At 46.4% G+C, this 23437-nt stretch overlaps 1 long non-coding RNA gene across 16 annotated transcripts in view; it reads left to right on the forward strand.

Moving 5' to 3' along the window:
* Positions 1-23437, forward strand: part of LOC308200232 — a 154737-nt gene that overhangs the window by 100309 nt on the left and 30991 nt on the right. For 11 of the 16 annotated variants that reach the window (XR_013955343.1, XR_013955344.1, XR_013955346.1 and 8 more), the window contains 3 exons: positions 1695-1886; positions 2566-2743; positions 12653-12796. The exons of 4 other annotated variants lie outside the window; for them this stretch is intronic. This is a non-coding gene — a long non-coding RNA (uncharacterized lncRNA). The remainder of the gene's footprint in view (positions 1-1694; positions 1887-2565; positions 2744-12652; positions 12797-23437) is intronic. One more of the 16 variants, XR_013955355.1, reaches the window with a different exon arrangement.

Below are 23437 nucleotides of genomic sequence, written 5' to 3' on the forward strand. Positions count from 1 at the left end.
GCTTTAGAAACGCTAACTGAATAAATAACATGACATCAACTAACTTAGGAGGAAATGATGTTAGGCCAAGCAGGTGGGTTGTTTTCATCCTTTTTCGATTTTCCTCCCTTGTTAAACATGATTTTCTGAATAGATTCATTATTTTTTCTCCATCACTTATTATTTCTAATGGCCTTGTACACACTCTTTGTTGGAAGGACGTGGAAATGCAGACCCCTTTCTTCAAGCTCGAGCTGGGTACGAGCGTTGCTCAGTGCGTGACTCCCCTCAAGGCGCTCCATTTGTATGGCTCCATTTTCAGACTCAGACAAGCTCCAGCCAGCTCGGAGGCAGAACACAAGTTCGGAGAACACAAGTTCTCAGAAAACTGAGAACTGAAGCTCAGTTTTGCAGGCCATCCTGGGATGCCACATAGAGGGATGGGAGTCTGCATCTGCAAATAGATGCGGTACAAATGAATAGCTTGTTAGTACGTGAAATTCTCAGAAATAAAGATGCCAGTGTGGAGTAACACCTACTAGAAATGATTATTGTGACAGGAGAGTCATCTGACAGCATTCCGCACTGCTCAGCACACCTCGTGTCTTTACAGATTCGCTTGTTTGTTCATGCACACATTCAGAGTTAAGCTGTCAAAATTGTCAAACTCTGGAAGTCAGGCAGTTGTAAACCTTTTTAATGCTCGACGAAGCATGCAATCAGAATTATACAACATGACTGTCTTTCTTGGGATATGTAAATAAATGCATAAAGAATGCCTTTATGTGTAATTCAGTTGTTCCTAATATTTGTTTGTGTGGAGGATAATAAAGCGTAATCATTGTTAAATTCATAAATGGAAGTTAATCCCTGGTATCTGTCATAAATATGGAAAGATTTTGAAAGAGTCTGAATCCAAGGCTTGATTGTAAGTGTGTCCTGCTTGGAACGGGAAGGAAATCTTCCCTAAAGGCTAAGAGCTGGTCTGCAGGTTCGGCACTGGGTTGGACAAGGTGGCAGGAGGCTGAGCAGGGGCTCACGCTTTGCTCAGCAGGGTTTGGGGATTTTCTGGGGAGGGGAGGTCAATGTGAAAGGTTTTCCTCTCTAAAGGTGGGTGCTAGGGTAAGTATTCTTCTGCATCCAGATCATCTGCCTGAGGTGCGAATGGGTTCTGAGTGCTTTCAATCAGTTTGATTGCTCCCATGGCACTCATTCAGAAAAATGCAACAATTGCTGAAATTAAACTTTAAAAATAAGCATGCAAACAATAGTCTTTTCACGGGTACTTTGAATTTGCTTATTGCCAGTGGAGTGCCTCTTCTTAAGCATTTTCAAGCTATGGAGCTTCCTCCAAAAAAAGCTTCCATTGGGCTTTCCATGATCAGCAAGAAAACCTGGCCCTAGCAGAGACACATACATACATCAGTGTTCGATTTGCAGTGGAGATTTCTCATATGTCTTTTCTTAGTCTTTAATAAAAAATACTTCCGTAAGCTGAACAGTAATATTTTCAACTGTTTCATTTACTGTTTTTAATTGCTAACCCACAAATATCCAGATGGTCATAGATATGAAGTGAACCAACTGGAGCAATTAGAAACCCCAGATACCCTGCAGACTCCTGTTCGGAATAAATACCAACCCTCCGAGGTTCAAAGCAGGTGGCTCATTTCCTTTTCATCATTTTTCATTTTTGTTTACCTCTGTTTTCTCAGATACTGGCCAGGAGTGAAATTGGAAGAGCTAGAAATACCATCAGGAAATTTGAAAAAAATGGATTGTTAAGACTTGCCCTCTACTTGCATGAATCTCACCAGTAACTTGCATGGACAAATGACTAAATACACTAAATGTGTATCAGCCCTTTTGGACATTTTGTGTCAAATTCTGGACACAAATTCTGGAAGGTCAGTTAAGTTGTTGGAAGCTTAGCAGCTGAGCTACTATCACAAAATCTGCCCTCTCGTTCTTGTAGTAAAAGTCTGTGAATATTAACATAACTTCATGCAGTTGTTAAATCTGAGCAAATAATGCTTTGGGCAAATGCTTAATGATTCAGTGAAGTCCATGAAGGCAAAAATCTGCTAGTAGTTTACTGAAATCAATTACCTGTCAGTTGGTTTCTCTTAAATTTACATTTACAAATACTATATTTAAAACTGTGATGCAGATGCTGCTGAAGGAATTAAATGAGCTAGAATTTTGTACACTAGCCAGAGGAGAAATCTCATCTTGTGCAAAATTAGCATAGGAGGGGTGATCTTTTCTTCAAATTAATTACGTTATTATCAGTTAAATGCAGATGATTGAATGTATACACTACCATTTAGCTTTCACTGTGAACTTTTCCTTGCTCTCCCAAGTACGGAGGGAGACAATTTCCACATTGCAGTTAAACCAAATCTTGCTATAATGAACAATGGCATCATGCAACAACCGGTGCCTCGTGTGGTTGGCTTGCTGTGGTTTCCCATGTACACAGTGGGCCAGTTTTGTGATGAGAAAATCAGAATTTGCATTGTTTTGTTGGAAGAGATGTGTGTTTTCTTATCTTCCTCCTGAGTGCACTTTTTTTTCATACTTCAGATTAGATTCGTAACAGGTTGTTGGCTGGTTTTACGGTTACAGTAATGAAGACATGAAGACAAAATTACATGATCACAGAAGTTTGGTTTAAGTCTGCTAGAAACTGGTGACTTGCAAATCCCTAAAAAAAATGGGAAAATAGTGGAAAATGCTGAAAGTGTGAATTTAACCCACTTCGGTATGTACAGTCTCTAAAATACTGTATATTGTAACAACAGTAAGGACTATAATAAAACTGTATACCTGTTTACATGAGTTCATTTTAGAATCCCCATGAATTTTAGAAACCTCAAATAGCATATATGCTGTTGGGTCACAATTGTTATTATTATTGTTATTATCATCATCATTCCCATTCTTCAGCTGGAAAGTATTAGCCATTGTCCTGACTTTCAGTGCTGGCCTCTTATTTTCTTCCTGTGCCTTTATCCCTGGCAGTAGATGAGCGCCTGCTTTATAGCATGTGGACATCTCTTTTTTTTCCAACACGACCTTAAGATCTAACAGAGCATTTCAGATGCATACTTCTCACTGAAACTATATGATCCATTGAAGATTAAGTGACATGCCTAAATACCAGTATAATGCTTTAGCAATTACTGTTCTTGCAAAACTTCACGGTGTAAGTCCAGAGGGTAACAGAAAATCGTACTCCAGGGTGAGACATTGAAGAGTAATGGAGGCAACAGACACGGGCAAGCCATGAATGCCCATATTAATATTTTTATTCCCACTTAATTCTGTAAGTAATCTTACTTGCTTGGAGATACTTCTCAGCCAATATATTAATACTTAGCATAGAAGAGTGACTTCGCCTTCAGTAGATAGTTTAAAACTCATTTGGCCGTGGCCCTGAGGTTAACAGCCCTGCTCCAACGAAACAGTATGAGGAGCGAAGAGCCTGAGGCGGCGCCACCTTTCCTTGTCATGAACAAACTTTTATCATTACTGCTTTCTGTGGGAAACTTTTCTTGTGAATATACCTAATGTGGACCTTTGGTAGAGAGGAAGTACGGTCAGCAGAATTGCAAATGGACTATTCCGGTACGTTAACGTCGGTTTCTGGAGTCTGCCACCAAGAGACACTGAGCTTGCTGAACTCTGTCACAGGAGTGCGTGGGTGTTACGTTTATCTGGGCTCCCAGGGTGGCTGAGCTCATGGAAGAGAAATCTGCTGAGGATTACTAAACACACAGAAACCACGTTTGTTGATGAGGAAAGGCTCTTTGGTCTGCTCACTGGAGATTTGGGTGCTTTGGAGGCTGCTGCAGCCAGGCTGCTGCCCCTGCACACCCGCTTTGCAGTGCCAAAGTCTGCATGTCTTAAAGGAAACTTCCTTTTGCTGCATTTTTTTTTTTTAATTTTATAAATGGACATTATGGGCTTGTGAAACTGGAGTGGTAAAACAGGTTCTGTACAATTTATGTCATCTTAGGTGATGAATAGCACCTCAGGAAGTGAGTTGGGAACTCAAGTCATTTTTTAGGCATTAAATGAAGGCTTACCTGGCTAAATATCACTCATAAATGTTATTTAACCTTTGGAAAAGCATTTTACAGGTCCCAGCTAAGAAGAAGCACAAAGGTTTTGCCTTGTTTCTCTACCCCCTGTTGCACTGTGATTTGGGCTATAAAGGAGTAAGCCCAGTCTAGGCAAAACTAATATGGACTTTTCAGAGATAGTACATTAATCTCCTGACATTTATATAGACATCTCAAAAGCCCTGGAAAATTGAAGTCCATGAGGAAAGAGAAGCTGTATTCAATTAATCTGAATTTGAGTTTTAGTGCCAGCTGAGCTGAGATGCCATTACAGCTTCCCCTCCATCCTGAGAGGCAGCTCACTGCCGGGAGGAGCGGGCCCTGCCCTGCCGGCTGACGCAGAGGAGGTGACAGGAGCATCCGTCAGCAGTTCTTCGGAGGCAGCCTGAAGTCGGCTTCTTTGCTGCGTTTGTCTCACTCAAGGGCATCTGTTTCCTGAATCAGCCGATGCAGTGCTGCCATCCGCACTGCCGCCGCTCGGCTCTGCTAATGGGCGGTGTTGACTCCAAGGATAGCTCAGAAGCAAGTCGCCAAGCTTTGTGTTCCTTTTCTCCCTCCCCAGCCCCTTGGGTTTCACTTTTCGGAGGTGGGTTATTGTGACCCTCGTTGCTGGTGGGAGGGCATCCCTGCACTGAGCCGCCTGCTGCCCTGCAGCCGGGCCGGGCCGGTCAGCAGTCCCCTGGCAGATGGATGGAGCCGGCTCGGCACAGGGGCCATGCGTCCCGTGGGGCACAGCGGTGCTGAGCCCACCCAGCCCTTCCCTGGGGAAAGAAGAGGGAGTCACCGGCCAGGAGCGATGCCGCCTCCAGTGTCAGGGCTGCCAGCAGGAATTACAGGGGAAATTGCCTGACTGCTTTTATGTACAGGCTGAGACTGTCTGTTAGCAGCTATCCCTCTAGACCTTAGTGATTCTTAAATTAGCTCAGTTTTACTGAATTTGTAGTTCTGATTCAATGCATTCGAAAGCGGTTGCTAAGATGACTTGGGTGTCCCTTTTTTCCAGAAGACCATGAACAGGAGAAAGGTGGGAATCTGCAGATGGGTTCTGCATGGTGTCCTCCCATGTAATCTTTTTGCATCCACATTTTAGGGAAAAAGACAGTAAAAAGCACTGGCTATATTCCACACTCTTCACAAGATATTTTTTCACTCTTTGTAGCCTAAATGAAACGACAAGAGCCTGTCAAGTTGTTGGGAAGTGAAGCAGTGGGGAGAATTTGCGTGTCACCCCTGCTGAAAGCCTTCCTGGACTCAGCTGTGTACATTTTTACCTGCAAAAGCTTTTGCATCTCTTCAGATTCCAACTTGTTCCATGTAACATTGCATCTCCCTGTGTTCGGCTATAGCCTAATGCGATAAGACATAACACAGTATGATGCATGCTAAGTGATTAAATGCAACACAAGGTCATAAATTCAAAGTGACACTTCAGAATTACAATTTGTTGTATTCCTTTAAAACACAGACCTGATCATGAACAGTGCTTGAGCCAACATACTGTTATGCTTGCTGTTATCTATATGTTCCCAGGACTCTGCTTATCCCTGAGACTTCTGTAATGTTTGTCCATTTGGCAGGATAAAACATCCAATTAAAATCCACCTAACAAGGGGACTTTGTGTGGCTGAAACAGCATCCCCATCATGAGGGCCTTTCTCCAGTACAGTGCTCTGACTTTGTAAACACACATTGCCAGCCGTACAGGCCCTTTCAAGTGTGTACTCAGTGATCTCGGCGGTGTGTGACACAGGTCATTAGTATAATGCCATCCTAAAACGGACTGATTTCTGGTTTTAGTTGCACTTCAAAGTAAAGAAGATGAGAGGTTGGAAACACTCTTCCTCGAAGCTAAAGGTTATGTGTTCCCTCAGTATTACTGCCAGCCTTCACTCCTATGCAGTGGAAATGTATTATTTTCCCTCTTGCTTGTGCCTCGTGCTGCAGATCACGCATCTTTCACCTCCCTTATTAACACTGGTCACCGTCCCTGAGCGAGGGCTGCAGCTGCTGGCTGCTGCATCGCTCAGGGCGAGGACGAGCACTGCTCAGGGCCTTTGCCCTGGCCTCTCGGCACTTCCAGGGGCCAGAAGAGTTCCTAATGGAAAAGCTGGGCCCTTCCAACGTTGTGTTAGAATTGAGGCTTGCTGGGCCATTAGTGCAGAAGAAAAAGTAAAAGGAGAAGCTGCTTATATAATTTATTTGGAAAAGCTTAACATCTTACTATTGGCCCTTTTTTTTTGAAGAATAATCCCTCTCTTAATTTTCCTCAAACCTGTTACTTTTCTGAGTCTTCGCCCCAAGAAAATTATCTGAGAATTGTTACTCCCAAGGAAGCTCAGAGGCGCTTCTGGGACACAGGCCAAGAAATGGGAGGCAGAGCAGAGAGCAGAATTCCCTGAACAATGCCATCCGTGCATCAAAGGCATTCAGTCAACTGCTGACTGTTCTTCACAGCACCTGTACAGGGTTGGCGTAGGCAGCTTTTGTCCTCTCTCCCGTCCCACCTGTGAAGTGGGGACGCTTCCTTTCTGCTGCTCTTTGCATGTCACACCCGATCAAATCGCCACCTCGCTGGTGCATAGCCTGCCCCGTACTACGCCTTTTCTAGGCCCCCTTGAAGAAAGGCACTTTTATGGCAACGTAAGCACAAGAAGTTAGCATAGCATAATGTAAGCTAAGCATAAGAAGAATCAGGTTATACAACTGCACAGTGACAGGTTTAGCCCACAGCCTAAGATCATTAACAAAGGAGGTAATTAACCACAGGAACAGCCTGGCCGGACAGCGACATTTGCAGGCATGTGGCTGGGGCCCGCAGCAGCCCGCGGGGCCGAGCCCCTTTGGGCTAGGCCAAAGCTGCAGGTAGAAGGACCGACTAGTTGTGATAATGCTCGTCGTGGTGAACTGAAACACGGCCTGTCTCTTGCTAAAAGAATACCTAAATGAAATCAGGAATGTCACTTTACATTAGCTTAAGTAGGAAACAGGGGCACAGCCGAACCTTTTACTTCAGATAAGAGCCATGTGCCAGGTTTGCTCCATACACATTTGGATTTAAAACAGTGTCTGCCATTTTGATATATGCTGTAAGAACATGCCTTTGCTATTTTCCTTGGATGAAAATTTTCTTATTTAGTTCTTACTTCTCCCAGTCCACCCCCAGTGGAATAGATGTCAGCCTTTATTCTCTGGTAACTCTTCTGCTTCTCACTTGGATGAGTCTGCAGAAAAGCTGCGTTACCCGGGGAAAGCCACCGTCGTGTAAGCCCATGGAAAGAATCCACCTGAAAACAGAGTTGCAGAGATAAGCATAGCTGAAAGAAGCGAGGGAAACTCAAAATTAAGCCTGTTGCTCTGCTGTTTATCTTGCCTCTTGTACATAAACACCGCGGGGAATCTTAGAGCAGGAGCTGATCTGTAAGTGATCTGATACTGCCTCTGTGATTTCACCTACCTAAGCTGAGTGGAGATGGCTCGTTGTGGATTGCCAGTCTGTTACTGATTAAACTTCTCTGCCTTTTAAGGCCAGATTAAGAAGAACGATCTTTAAATTAAAATGGCATTGGAACTGTTAAACCTGAATAGGATAAGACTAGCCATTACCATCCTTCAGGCAATATTGTAAACCCACCAGGCTATTAATCGATGCTGTTTTGCCCTGTGCTATGTCAGCCTCAATTCCCAGAGGGCAGGGCTAGGCAGATCCCTCAGCCTGCTTTCCAGCCAGGATCTGTTGTTGGCAGCCGGATCTCTTCATCTTCATTTAAAAGCAAATTCCAGCTGAGACTCTAACCGTTACACGTTGTCTAGCCGTGACACCACGGTGCCTCTGCTTTACACGGCAGTGTCTTGGCAGCTGTAGGTCTGCTCCTGCCCTCAGCCTAGGGAGAAGCAGCCACACATCCAAAGCCTCTGCAGCAGACGTACTCCAGTATTCCCCAGTGGTATCTAGCCTGAGAGAAGGGCAGAGGTAAAAGATACCTCTGTCCTGTCCTGTCCTTGTCCTCCTTTCACTTTAGTCAAAAAGAACCAGACATAGCCAAGCATCTCTGTGCATCAGAGAAGTGGAGAGAAGGGTCAGGAGGGCCAGTCACGTTTCAGTGGGAGTCGGTGAGTGCACTAACCAAGCTGCTTATTATTTCCTTATGGTGAAGATGCTCGTTATGATGAAGAAACACTGACGAAGATGCCATTTCCCTCCCCTGCTTTATGCCTACGTTGTGCAAATTCGTTACCAAGATGTGTAAAGAAATAATGATAATTGTCAAAAATTAGCCCAGTGTGAAAGCTCTCCTGCAGCGATGCATTTGAAGTAATTGAAAGAAATGGAAGAGTAGGAGTTCACTGCAGCTCCAGAAGGCTGGATTTCTGAGTGCATTTGTGCAATGACGGGATTTAATTAGGTGGCTGCATGGTGAAATGAATTGGAAGAGATGTGTTGTGTAGGAGCTGCGTCAGTGGTCCCCAGCACGCGAGGCACCAAGCCGCCCTCGTGCCCAGTCGAGGAGGAGGAAGAGGTTGCAGGGGCTCCTTTTACCCTGTTCAAGTACAAAGTGCTGGATTTGGAAATCTGATTTTAAATACTGTGAGCCCTGAATCCTGGCTCACAGGGGAAAAAAATAGCAAAGGAGAAGAAAAGAAAGAGGAATAACTATTCTGTGGGGTGTCTGCTGTGCAGTTATCACATCCCTCTTCAGGGGTCAGTCTTCCTCCACGCTGTTCTGCACACACGGCGCCTCCCTGGCCAGCAGTGGTCACCCGAGGAGGCTTCTTCCCTGCAGCGTCTGGGTCAAGGGCACCCACACAGCCAGGAGAGAGTGGGGCAGGAGCCGGTGGGGAACGCCTGGTGATCACATCTTCGGACAGCGCTTTGGGTGCCTCAGCGCTCAGTCTGGGCTCCAGCCTTCTTAACAAAGAAATAAAAAGAATTCCTTCCAGGCCCCAAATGGGCTCCCTAATTGCAAAGTCTGTGTGTGAGAACGTGGAGCAGAGAGCGGTGCCGCGACCTGCAGGGCAGGCGTGCTCGGGGTGCTCCCACATGTCGTAGCTGACACGAGGACATCCGTGGCTCCGTCCGCACCAGAGCTTCCCTCAGCGGGCTGGGAGGAGGGCAGGGGGTGCAGCTCGGGGATGCCAGCTCCTGTGAATAGTCCTGGGGGGACAATTTGGCTTTCAAACCATCTCCTTCTTCCACCTTCCCATTGCTCTTGTTGAGCTCCAGCTCTGCACACCCGTCTTTGTAGCAGCCCTGCCTTTGAGCTGGCTCCGATCCCTCTGCTCACACTCAGACAGGCAGCCAGTGCTGGGCTGCTCTGCGCAAATCTGAATGCAAGGCGAGGCCCCGTGCTCCTGCTGGGCTGGAAACTGCTTCAGAGACAGGGTAAAGCTTTTTTTTTTTTTTTTTTTTTTTTTTTGTGCAAAAATCTTTAACGCTACCTGTGTTCCTGTATATTTCCGAATACCTTCCCGGCTTTTGCTGTATGGCCAAAAAGCCAGGGTTAACGCATGGAGGCTGTCAGCTGGACTGGCGGGGAGCAGACATGGGCTGTGAGGTCCTGCCCCTGCTGGCTCTGTCTGCGCCCTGTCCATCGCTCCGCTGATGCGTGGTCACCACCAGCTCATGCTGCAGCTCTTCTGAGACATGGGCACGTCTCTCTCCTCTCCAGCAGCAGAGTCAATGCAGCACTGATGCAGGGCTTGCAGCTGCAAATGCTTTTTGAAATGCCTGTGTGGCACCCTGGTCCTGTGTGGCACCCTGGTCCATCGCCCTTCTTGCCATGGGCTCGCCGCCCCCTTTGTTGCTGGGGGGATCTGGTGGAGCGACCAAGCTCGGTCCCCCCTCACAGCCCACAGTGCCCCCGACCCCTGCCTTCCTCTGCTGCCATTTCCCGGTGGGCAGCAGCTGCTCCAGGCGTTCAGGTGGCAGGCAGGTGTGCTCTGAGAAGCTGAGCTCCTGCCACAAGTTAGCGGGATGTATAGCGGCGCTTTAATCTTATTTAGGATGTAGATTACCCCACTTCATTTTAAGTAAGGGGAGGAATGAAGCAATTTATGTGTGTTTGTATGTTTAGCATGAATTACGCAAAAATGGGAACATCTCTCTGAACCTGTGGAGCGCGCTACCTGGATTTTGTTCAGTAATTCACTGCAATGTCTGCAGTGAGTTAGGGCAGGGAGGTGCTGCGCAGCCCCTCTGTAAAGTACGGGATCGTTTGAAATAGATTCTCCTCCTTCTCTCAAGTATATCAATTTTCCTTTTCAAATACATCTTAGCTAATTCTGGGACCAGGCCATCCATCTGATTATCTGGTTTCTGATGGACTTTTTCACCACCCGAATGCCGGAGCTGCTCTTTTTTAAATAGGGGAGCAGCCTGCACACTAGGCATGCCAAGTTTTTCACACAAAGTCTTGGCAGAATCTCTTTGCTTAAAAATATTTCAATGTGTTTGCACTTATTAAAACAAACAAGTACTGTGAAATCTTTGTTTAGTTAAGTTATGAATTATTTGCTTATTTTGTTCCCTATTTGTGCAGCTGCCGATATTACATATTCATAGTTGCGGCTCAGACCAGCTTGTGTCACTCAAATAAGTGGTGCTGGTAAATTTAATTAAAGGAGTTAATATTGTTTTTGCTGTGATCTGACATGGCTATTCCACCTAAACGGCCAGGAGGATGCTGGTGCCCAGGCTTGTGTCTGGAGGCTGCAGGAGGAGCTCGGTGAGAGCTGTCCGGCCGCACGCCCACGGTGCCCATCGCCAGGCAAGGACAGCGGGGCTGGGCACTGTGCACCGACAAAGGGGTGTCCTGCTTTTACTGCCTTGGTAAATGAAAAGCAGGTAAATATTACCCCGGTGCTCATTTACGTAATGATTTCTTTCAGCCGTTTGCTGACACAGTGCAATAAATAGGCTGTGGTAGTGAAACCCATTACAGAGAAGTATAATCTCTAATCCTGGTTAATGGGCTGTTTATAAAATTTGGTATATCGGATGTAATTCTATTTCATTTCTGAGGGTTGTAATAGCGGTAAATAATTTGCTGGATTTATGCAGGCATCCTGGGTAAACCTGCACGTGGAGTGTCCCCTGGAAACAACGTCACAGATAAGAAATCCAGCTGTGTCTGGCTGGCTGCGTTTGGCTTGTGTCACTGGCTCAGGACTGGACTGCTCTCATTTGGCCTTGTAATGATGTGTACCAGAGTGGTGATCAGACTGGACCAGGAAGTAAATGCTAAGGCCTAGAAACAAGGATCTGAACCGCCTTGTGTGAGGGTTGGATTGGAGCAGGGAACAGAATCTGGAATTCTCTATGCACATGGCAAAAATTCTTCACTCTCATGTGTCCCGTATCTGCTGCGGGCAGCAAACGCAGAGCTGCATCTCCCCCCAGGAGCACAGCTCGAGGAGCTGGTCGCTTTCTTAGCAAGTCCACGTGTACTTAATGGCTTGTGGGGTTGTCTCCAACCACACGTGTCCCTTGGACACAGGTGTTGTTTTTTTTTCAAAATCGGGTAAGTGGTTTAGCAGGAACAAAAGTAACCTAAAGCAAAGTTCATTTAAATTCACAAGCAAAAAGAAAACACACCTTAAAGTCATAAAATATAACCACAAAAGACCTTCTAGCTTTATACCAGTATAATTGAGAACATGTAATAATCCAGTGACAGCATGACTAAAATAATACACATTTAAAACAAAGGAGAGCGAATGAGAGAAAAGAAAAAAAATATTATGAGATTAGAGACTTTACAGTCATTGCCTGTTGTTTTTGTTGCTGTGGTTGTTTTCCTCCTAGTACCATTAAATTATGTTTACACTGGATTATTGTATGGAAAAAGGTATCATAAAGTTTTATGATGAGAGTCTTTGAGAGGATAAGTATTTGCAGGAGGCTGCTGTTGACTCTTAGAGCAATTCATTTCCTTCTGGTTGTCTAAGAGGACCTGCTGCTTGCTCGCTGTTTGTAGGAGGATATCAGGGAGGTCGTTTCAGGGAGGACAGGCAAGGTGATACTGCCAGGACTGACAACCTTTTGTTCTGGGTGAGAGCATTATTCATGTGCACCTTACAACTTGACCCCGTCAAAGTGAAATAGCTGTAAATTATTATAAAGATTGATCTCTCTGTGAGTTCTCCTGATCACTTGCCCAGAAGATGTAGGCATTATCACAGTGAGGCCCCAAAATGTCCCTGCGAGCTATTGTAAAAGCTGTTGTAAAAAATAGCAGGCAGTTCTCCATCAGTCATCCACGGCCAATAACGTGTTTCTTCTCACAGGACTCGATTTACTGGTCAGCTCAGGCTTCCCTGTGAACGATCAGAGTGTCCTGCAAGGTCGCGCTGGGGTAATTGAGAATTACTGCCCAACAAAGACATACACTCCGCTGCGCCTTGAAGGTGGAGATTGCTCTTTAAACCATACATCATCACGATCAATCATATGATAAAATACACGGCAGGCAGCTTCCTAATGCCCTTGAGATTATCAACAATGGGAGATTGATTTGGCTTCCCTTGTTCTAATGGCTCTTCTCTTCCAGTCTTGCAGCAGAGGGTAGGGATGCACCTTCTGACAAACCTCCGGTGGTGTCACTTGATGGGACATGAAATGCAGATTTGAGGGACTGTATGTCTGCAGCACTTGGAAGAGCTGAAAGGCAAAGACTTCGGAAGCCATCTCCAAGGTAGGAACAGCCACTTTTGGATGAGAGAGGAAGGAGTGTCTCCTTCAATAATAAATATAAAATTTGAAGGCTTTCAATAAAAAAATTGAAGAGCTGAAACACTGAACAAGTTTGGGAGTATTTCTTGTAGGCAGCATCTGTCTCTCAAGGATGCAATCAGGCTCAATTACAATTGCTTCCATTACAGGGGGCCTTCTGGTCTGATCCTTGTCACAGGAGCTGTGCTCAAGTCAGTGCATCTTTAGTGGTGCAACTGGGAGAAGAACAGGGCCTTCATGCTGGAAAGCCATGAAAACCGACCGTGTCTGTTTAAATGCGCAACAGATCACAGAGTGTAAAGGATCAGAAATGAAAGAATTTTCTAAAAGCCAGCTTGTTAAATCTCATTCCCTGGGTCAGAGTGCAGATAATGGAGAAGAGCAGCATCACCTGCCCCCCAGAAAAATGCACCATTTGAATTGGTCCCATCATTTCCAGATTTCCCCCATAAAAGCCATTTCCACAGACACAAAATTTCTTCTACTAAGTTCTTTGCGGTGATGAGTTCCCCAGAATATCACACAATCAGCTTTCAAGAATGACACCTTTAAAAAGAAGTAAAATAAAATCCTCCTTGCAATTGCAAAGACTATGAATTTAATTTACCAATGCAAACAAGAGCAGCCTGCCAAGTTGCCAACACAGATACCTAATTTGTTGACACGGAGATCTCAGGCAGTGTTTTATTTAGTTCCATGCATCTGCATTCTTTTGCAATCTGATAGGTCTCCAGCCACTTCTGTAGCAGGCAGAGCTGCTTTGTGCCCTTCCCGTTCCTCTTATATCAGAGTGCAGCTGGGATATTTTAATCTATATTTAGGACTTTTTGTGATGCTTGAATCTGTGGACCTTAAGGGCGTGTTGCGAAGGTGATGTTTTCACCAGTGTTTGGGGTGGCAGCAGGTGGGGGTGAGGCGAGGGGAGAAGCTGATGGTGGTTGGAATGAGGGGTACTCTGCACAAAAAACCGGGGCGGCTTCGCGTGCGACTTCCACGGGCTTCGGGGTGTCTGGAGCTGGGCTTAGGCCGAAGCAGTGGGTGCAGTGATGTGGGGCTGGGCTTCGGCTCCATAGTCCTGACCCCATCCCTAATCGGGCTGGGGATCCTGCCTGGCAGCAGCCCAAAATTGAGGTGTGCTTGGCTAGGGTTTGGCCACAGCTTCGTACAGGAATACCCAACACCAGCCAATGTTCTTCTTTGGGATGAACAGTGAAAGAGTTCTGTTTTTTTATTTTTTTTTTCCCATAGTAACAAGAATAATACAGGTGTGATGGGATTCTTAATTATTTGTACTGTCAAACACAAGCTGAACAAGCATCCGCATGCCTTGAGCTGATAGCTGTGAGTGAAAATGACAGGCAGAACCTGGTTTTGAGCATTTTTCCCTTTTGAGATTTACCACTGTAAAGAAAATGGCATTTTGCCTGGTAAGCCGGAGAGATCACCCCAGGTTCAGTACTGCAGCCCTGCAACAAGGCCCACACTGCTCCCCCGCCCGCTGCTGGCTCTGAGCGAGCCCCGCACTCTGCTGGCGTGGAGATGAGAGGTGGAGCGCAGGTGGGTCATTCAGTCTCGTATTCACTGCCAGCGCAAGTTTACCTTCAACAATCAATTTATCGTACTCAGAAAATCATTTTGCGTGTGTCCAGACGACGCAATGGATGTGGCCGTTCTGTCTCAGCAGGAATCTGGTTTGGCATTGGAACGTTGTCATCTTAAATTTCGCCTCCTGACCCATGAACAGTTTGTGTGTCACAGCAATGCTTTATTCTTTCCTCTGATTCTCTCTCATACATATCCTTTGGGTGGCCTCTTTAAAGTCATTGCTCACCTATGCCATACAGCATTTGCTCCTTTTAATCTTCCTTCACGAGACGATGTCCCAGTCACTTTATCGTTTTGTTTCTTGTTTCTGAATTCTCTTCAATTTGTCAGAATGAATGGCTTCTAGCAATTGGCGATGATGAGAGGATAGAGGGTGTATTCAGTGTGACAGTTATTTACTCCACAGAGAAAACACCTTTGTTCTCCTTTTCAGAGAAATGGGGCTTTACATTTTCATCGCATTAGAGGCACAGCTATCTCACATACTTACAAGACATTACGCAGAAATGCTTTCTCTTGCAATAGTTTGCTCTGCCTTTATTCTTATGTTGCATCTGCTCTGTGCCAGGTGGCAGGAAATGTACCAAGTGTGTGTGTATTTTTTAATGCTTTAGAAGGTTCATCTTTCCACAGCCAGGGTTCGGGGTCACTATTTACTACATTGCTAAAAACCATCAATTTCTTGTCACCTTTCACTGCTAGGTATGTATCTACTGAAAGCATTTTCCAAATTAAATCTCACATTGAAAAAATATCTCACTGACTGTCAGAGTCTAAAGACAACATAAATGTGCATCCGGAGAAGGACTCTCGCAGTGTAAGCGCTCATTAGCTGCAGAGAGGTGAAGAGGAAGGTGTTAGACCTGAAGCAGCTTGCAGTTACCGCAGCGCAGTGTCAGGCTGACCTACACGGAGCCGTGTGCTCTGCGCAGGGGGCAGCTCAGCGTCACGGCTTTCTCACCAAGCAGGGCTGTGCTGGTGTGTGCACCTTGTGAGAAGAGAGGAGGAAATGAATTTGGGAGACGTTTTCATTCAAAGCTGTGCACCTGGGCTGGTTGTAGATTCAGGCCTCGTGCAAAGAGCATTATCCAGCTGTCTGTTATTGAATGTTGGACTCTTTTAGGCAGGCACGTGGGCTGGCAAGTGGCTGCTTACACCACTCCTCACTCTGCTGTCTTTTGAATAAGGAGTGAAACCACTTCTCCCCACCAGCATATACACGTTTCTTAGCATCTGCATCTGTGTTTACAACACAGTTGTTACGTAGATGGAAGGAACATTGAAAGTCACTATTTTTTTTATGTTTTCCAAAGTAAATTGCATTGGGAGTTTTACATAGGAGAAGTGCAAGTACGCACAGTGCCTTTTAGATAATGGCTTTAGAGAGTTTTGCTCACACTTGCCATGTTTCCCTTTGAGTTATCTGTCTGGTAGCCCTAAGGTTTTCTGCCGTACACCCTCTTGCTGTCAGACAGCGATCATCCTTTGATGGCATTACTACCCATTTGCGCACTGCTCCCAGGATATGTTCTGTCCCCTGTGCTCCTGCTGCTGGGTGGAGCAGTTGGGGCAAGGCTTTGGCCTGAATATATCACAGTTCTCTTGATTATTTGGCTGAAGAATTTATTCTGGCTTGAGTCCTTCTTTTGGGCTTTCCTTTCATAGCTCAGTGAAGCAAAATCCATTTGTTTCATTGATGCTTAGGCTGGACCTTGGTGATTTTCCAGGTGTTCATTAAAATATATCCAATACATTTTAAGAAAGCCTCCATTTTGCTCTTTCTGCTCCTTTTCTGACGATGATGTCAGGCTGGAATATTTAGGATTTTCAAGTTTCCTGCCACAAAATAGGAGTGAACTAATCAGAGGGACAGACAGGATAATTATAGCAGAGAGAGAGCTTCTATTTATTCCCAAGTATCTTGTTAATCAGCAATAATGGAAAAGGAAATAGCAAGAAATTACATGGCAGTTAAGCAACTTTTTGGTAAAATATATATTTTTAAATTAATCTAAGTGGTTTTGAATCATGAGAATGTAAAATGTAAATTAATTTAATCCATTAACAAAATGAAACTTGAAGCCTGCTTCCTGTCATATTTTCAGGAGTGAAAGTAATGAAATGTTTGGTGGTGGGTAGGCAGGGTTATTATTAGAGACTAATTGCTCCAAGGTGGAATAATATTCACCCAAACATTTCATTATTTGGGATTACGGTCTGTTTTTAATGGAGCAGTTGGAAATGGGTGGGGAGGAAGCGCTGGGCAGTTTTTAGTGAGGATGAATCAAACAGGAAGGGGCTGCGTGGCAGCGGGGCTGCGTGACACTGGCTTTTGTGACACAAGGGCTGCCTGACACCAGGGCCGTGTGACACCAGGCCCTGTGACACCACGGCCATGACACCACAGCCATATGACACCAGGCCCTGTGACACCACAGCCATGACACCATGGCCGTGTGACACCAGGCCGTGTGACACCACAGCCATGTGACACCAGGCCCTGTGACACCACGGCCATGTGACACCAGGCCCTGTGACACCACAGCCATGACACCATGGCCGTGTGACACCAGGCCGTGTGACACCACAGCCGTGTGACACCAGGCCGTGTGACACCACAGCCATGTGACACCAGGCCCTGTGACACCACAGCCATGTGACACCAGGCCCTGTGACACCACGGCCATGTGACACCAGGCCCTGTGACACCACAGCCATGACACCAGGCCGTGTGACACCAGGCCGTGTGACACCACAGCCATATGACACCAGGCCCTGTGACACCACGGCCATGTGACACCAGGCCCTGTGACACCACGGCCATGTGACACCAGGCCCTGTGACACCACAGCCATGACACCAGGCCGTGTGACACCACACCTATGACACCAGGCCCTGTGACACCACAGCCATATGACACCAGGCCCTGTGACACCACAGCCATATGACACCAGGCCCTGTGACACCACGGCCATGTGACACCAGGCCCTGTGACACCACAGCCATGACACCAGGCCGTGTGACACCAGGCCGTGTGACACCACAGCCATGTGACACCAGGCCCTGTGACACCACGGCCATGTGACACCAGGCCCTGTGACACCACAGCCATGACACCAGGCCGTGTGACACCACACCTATGACACCAGGCCCTGTGACACCACAGCCATATGACACCAGGCCCTGTGACACCACAGCCATATGACACCAGGCCCTGTGACACCACAGCCATGTGACACCAGGCCCTGTGACACCACAGCCATGACACCATGGCCGTGTGACACCACAGCCATATGACACCAGGCCATGTGACACCAGGCCCTGTGACACCACAGCCATGACACCATGGCCGTGTGACACCACAGCCATATGACACCAGGCCCTGTGACACCACGGCCATGTGACACCAGGCCCTGTGACACCACAGCCATGACACCAGGCCGTGTGACACCACACCTATGACACCAGGCCGTGTGACACCACAGCCATGACACCATGGCCGTGTGACACCAGACCCTGTGACACCACAGCCATATGACACCAGGCCCTGTGACACCACAGCCATGACACCACGGCCGTGTGACACCAGGCCGTGTGACACCACAGCCATGACACCAGGCCGTGTGACACCATGGCTGTGTGACACCAGGGCCCTGCAGGTGCCCGTGTGGCCGCCCCGTGCTTCTCTGCGCCCCAGACCCTGCGCCGCCCTCTTGCGGCGTCTCTTCCCCCGTTGCTTTAATCCAACAAATCCTCCCCTCCCTGCGTGGGATTTGTTAACAGAATACAAGTTCGCATCCACCGCTGCCTTGCTGATTCCAGCGGCAGCTTGCTGCAAACAGCACAAGCAGGGAGCCGGTGCCAGGCACAGCGGCACGGTGGTTTGGTCAGGCCTTGTCTGTGGTGCACGTCTGCCATGCGAGGAGCTATCCGAGCTGCCGACAAGGAACAATCCGATTGCCTCTGCCAATTCTATTACTCTGCCCAGCCCTGCGTATTTCCAGGGTAGCAGCAACATTATTGATGTTATTTTGCGAAACAGCAAATTTTGCAGTCCCTTTCCTCCAAATCAGCCCTATCGCAGTGCCTAGTCTCGCTCTACACCAGCAGCTTTCATTACCTTGGGGCAGGAAGCAAAGAGCAGAGTCCATCAGCACTGCAAAACTGCATCTTTTTTTTGTTTGTTTCGGTTTTTTTTGGATGGTTATTTAACAAAGTGTTCTGCACTGTTCTCCATTGTGGGCACATTCCCTTTTAGGATCAAGACCTGAGCCTTTAGCAAGGGCTAGAAAGCAATAGGGTTTGTTTTCATTTTGAGTCTGTTTAAGGAGGTTTATGTTTATGAGCACATATAGTTTCTTCATTGAGGAGGAAAAAAAAAAAAAGGCACTGTTAAAAATCAAACTTTGATCCCCTTGAGTCACATAGAGGCAGGCACTAACAAGCATCTTATGAGCTGAAAATTGAATCTCATAGCACTTCAGCCAGGCAGTCTTGGAAAATTAAGATTAGGGCTGGAAATATGAGAAATCAAAATTAAAGCTTCTATATGTATATGCTTTATATATTAGCCGTGGTGACCAAAATGAAGATTTTTTTTCACACTGCAGAGAAGTAACTGTGACTGAAGCTCGGGTTTAAAAGACCAGTGGAAGGCAGGTCTCAGCGTTGTGCTGGCAGCACTCCGGCACACAGCCGTCATCTCTGAAGGAGAGGGAAGGGGAAGCGCGGGGTTCTGGCAGCCGCGGCGCGGTGAGGCCGCATGTCCCAGGCCCCAGCAGCAGGCAGGTGGGAGTGGAGGGGCTGACGTACCCGGGCACAAACTATGCAGGGAGAAGTCACCAACACCCAGGTGGCCCCAGAGCGGGTTGTTTGATAGTGTCATGGCAAACAATTGTTTTTCTGAAGTTTTCTCAAGTTTTTGGTGCTGTTCCTCAGTTTCTTCCCTGTGGGAAATTTGTTTTTCTTGGTTGCGTTTTATATAAATGCTACAGATTTCACTTGACTTACCGTGACTTCAGAAGGGAAGTATGACACGCTAATCATCTGGCTAATGACTGCCTATTTATGTGGAGCTTCTTTCAAAGCTGTTGTATTATTTTACAGGAAGAAAATTGTGTTGATTTTCCTGCTGCAGCCAGAGCCGTGGCATGCGTTTGCTTTGACTCATTGTGCGACAGAAAGAAGTCCAAGTAGCCGTTGATACCTTTTGCAACCTGCTCTCCCCAACCACACAGACATTTTCAGAACATAGCTCTTCAAATATTCATGATTTCATCTTTAATTTCTTGTGGTGCAGCGTTATCTAGAATAACAAATTTTATAACGATAACCTTTTAAAGTTCAGTAGAAAAAGAAGGATGCTTACAAAGGTCCTGAATAAAACCTAGCACAGACTCTTATTTATTTGTATTGAGATGGACTGTAGAGTAACATACATGTTTTCTAAATAGGCACGCCTGAATGTCCTTGCGATGAAAAAAGCCTGTTTATTTACCCAGGACGCAGACCAACATGTAACTATTTGGCATTTAAATGCTTGCATCTGTAGTCTTTTGTTTTGGAAAGGGCAGCAAATTAAAATCCCACCAGCAGACATCCAGAGCAGGTCTGTGGGGAGATTGGGGCCACATAGCTGAGCACCTGTAAGAACGATTCACTGAGCTAATGAGTGATGGATTACTAATAGGACAACAAGTTGCTCATACACAAAGGAAGACCCAGAGAGTCAGCTTAGAAATGCACAGCGAGACAGGCCCTGATCAGAGAAGAGGCAGCAGTACCCTGGGGCTGCGGGAGGCCTGGTGGCGGCACGGCCAGCGGAACTGGCCAAGGCCTGGGCTGGGGCCGTGCCCTGGGGGTACGTCCACTGGAGGGCTGCCCCCAAAATTTACGTTTTCTTTTTCCATGATGATGGCTTGGGCTTGCGTCACTTGGTCTTGCTCAAACAGGGAGACGTTTTGACTAAAATTCCAAGAAATATGGTAAAACCAGTCATGAGCTGTGGACAGGAGTGTGCTTAATCTAGGGTGATACAATTGCAGTCGTGGCAGAGAAACAAAGAAGGACTATTTGGATAATTTATGTCTTTCTCTCCTTCAGAGAGCACTGTTCTCGTTTAGAGCATCAATTTACACTCTGTGTGTCAAGGAATGAGTGGAAATGAAGTTCAAACAGTGTAAAACTCCTAGAGTTCAAATGGATTTAGAAAGGTGGATCTCATCATTGTTCACTGCTCTCTTACACATCCATTTATTATTTAGGAAACCAAACGAACTTTGGTCCCTTTGTGGTTCTTTCATTAAACCTTTTTTTCTTCTTTCTTTTTTTTTTTTTCTTTTTTCTTTTTTTTTCTTTTTTCTTTTTATTATTTGTTTTTTATTTCCATTGAAATCTAGCAATCCAAAGTATTCTCATATTGAAGTTACGAAAACTAAACTGTTTTACTAAAGCTGGTATTCTTTAAAGAGCCTTAAAACTTTGTAAAGGCTGTTGGCAATTCCTGTATCAAAAATAATATAAGGCAATGATACTTGTCAGTCCCACGAACATGATTCCTCATTTTCCTGATGGGCTCTCCCATTTCTGGTTTGTCTGTATATGCCTACAAGAATAACCGTATTGCTATGTATTAGTCCCACAAATTCATAACAGATACGAAATCTGTGGAACAACAGTAGGGCATATTCATAAGACAAGTCAATGTTTTTGGGTGGCAGCCAGGCCTGGTGGGCAGCCGCAGGGTAGCGTGGTGGGGCTGAAGGCAGAGCAGCCCAGCTGGCTTTGCATTGCTGGTCATAGCGCGTGGGCACTGCTCTTGTTGAGGTGGGCCTGTCCTCATTCCGATCGATTGGGGTTGTACAATTTTATTTCAGCTAGAAGTGTGTTTTCCTAAGATAAAGTGAAACTTATGAAGCTTAATGTCCATGTCAAATATAAAATTTTTTCCTTTTGACATATTTCATCTCAATGCCACCACAGAAAGTATTGGATGATCCACTTCTAGCTGAATATTAATGAAGTAAATTATCTCCGAAAATTTGCTACTGTGCTCAGACTGCAGGAACTAACACGCCTCATTAGATGCCTGTTGATTAAAAACATTAAAGTGGCTTTTCTTTCTTTGAATTGTAATTAAAACTAATTTGAGAGACCTAACGCCCACACCCATAACTGGCTCCAGTGTCTCAATTAAGCTGGAGGAGCACCGCTTGGCCGCGCACGGGGCCGTTTGCCTGGGGTAACCATGTCGGGCAGCAGGACCCACAGGGGCTGCGCCGCATGTGGTGTCCTGCTTCAGAATGCTCCATGGAGCTGAGCTCCTGCTGCCGGTCCGGCCACGGTGGATGTGGGTCAAATGCAGGCAGAGGACGCCCAAAAATGCCATTTTCTTTGTATCTCGCTTACTGCGGCTTTCTCGTGCCAGAGGTGTGTCTTGTTCGCTTGTTACTCTACATCCTCTCTGAATTCTGCAACTCATACTCTTCTGTTGCCTTTGCAAAAATGGCTAGAATTGTGTTTTCCTTATAAGCCTTCTTCAAGTCAGGAAGCATTGCTCATTTGGTTAATTCAGGGAGGAGAGGGAAGTAACGTGCAGAATGCAATCCTGCTTTTGCAACCCAGTAAGCAGCAGCAGGAGAGGGATGTAATAAGAGAGCATTGCCCGTCATTGTTACCAGATGTGCAACACAGGGTGATTATAATTCTCTGGGTCACAGGCACACCAGGGACTGGAGGGTTAGCAAAAGTACTTAATCACTGGTTCCTTTAGGATTAACAGGCAAGGCAAGGGATAACATTTGTAATAGATTATATCTTTCGAGAGTGGAATCTAGGCAGATTAAATACTGTGTTCCTTACAGTTATTTTTGTTCTCCATATGTATATTTGGGTCAGAAAGATTTTTAATACTGTGCATTATATGATAGAGAAAGCTTTCGTTGTCACTGGTGAAATGAGAAAGCAAGTAATCTCGCTCTATGTCCCATTAAGGACAGGAAGTGAAATTCCATCCCTGATCAAAACAAGTCAAAGCAGGTGGGTAACTAAAGCAGAGGACACAGGTCAGGAATTCTTGGGTGTCCAAAACTTGCAATTGCATGCTTTGCTTTTTGCACTTGTAGTCCTGTTCAGGTTGGAGCCCTGCAGCCCCAAAGGCTTTTCCCTCCTGGAGCCATTGGCCCTGCGGTCACACTCGGGGACTGCTGCAATGCAAAGCAGCTGTTATGGTGCAGAGAAGGGGTGAAGCCTGAACACCTAGATCATAATTAACACCAATGATAACATCTCTTTTAAATTGACTGATGGCAGCAGAGCTGAAGCCGTGCCTGTTGGTGCTGTCCTGCAGCGCTGGCAGCGCAGGGATTTCAGGCCACATCACCGAGCGCCACCCATTGTGCAGCCCCAACACCGCACATCCCACGGGAGCATGCCCAGCACAGCCTGGACTTCACTCCCCCCGTGTGGTGCCAAGCAGTGGCTTTTTGCTCCAGCCTTCCTTTGCAATGAGGTGCAAGTAACACAGATTTGTGTCGGTGCTTATCCTAGGGAGCCACGTGCCGCTGCCTGTTGGGTGCTTTCCCTGATCTGGATCGTAGCAGGGTGCGATGCAGCGAGATGGAACAGCCCAGGTGGGAGCCTAAGGGGATGAACGCATCTTCCCCCCAGGGCCTCTGTAAGGACCAGCTTGCAGGGGCTGTATCTTTGCAAGCGGCTTGTCACAGCGCTGGCAGATGGCCACGTCTGTCATCACAACAGGGTGTACTTGCTGCAAGTATCCCTGTTCTCCTCCCAAAAGCTGCAGCTCCTTTTACTTCTGTGCTTGCAGGGATGGCCTTCCAGGGTCTGAGAGAGTGATTCAGAGCCCTCACCTGGAGCAGGAGTAACCTGGACACCAGCTCCTTTTGTTTCATTGAGCCTAGTGAATAAAGCAACATTTCATGCCAGTAACTGTTCATGTGCACCTGGCTGGGATTCAGATGCTTAACGGCAATAACTT

Source organism: Anser brachyrhynchus (assembly GCF_964034855.1).
Source record: "Anser brachyrhynchus genome assembly, chromosome: 10".
NCBI classification, from domain to species: domain Eukaryota; kingdom Metazoa; phylum Chordata; class Aves; order Anseriformes; family Anatidae; genus Anser; species Anser brachyrhynchus.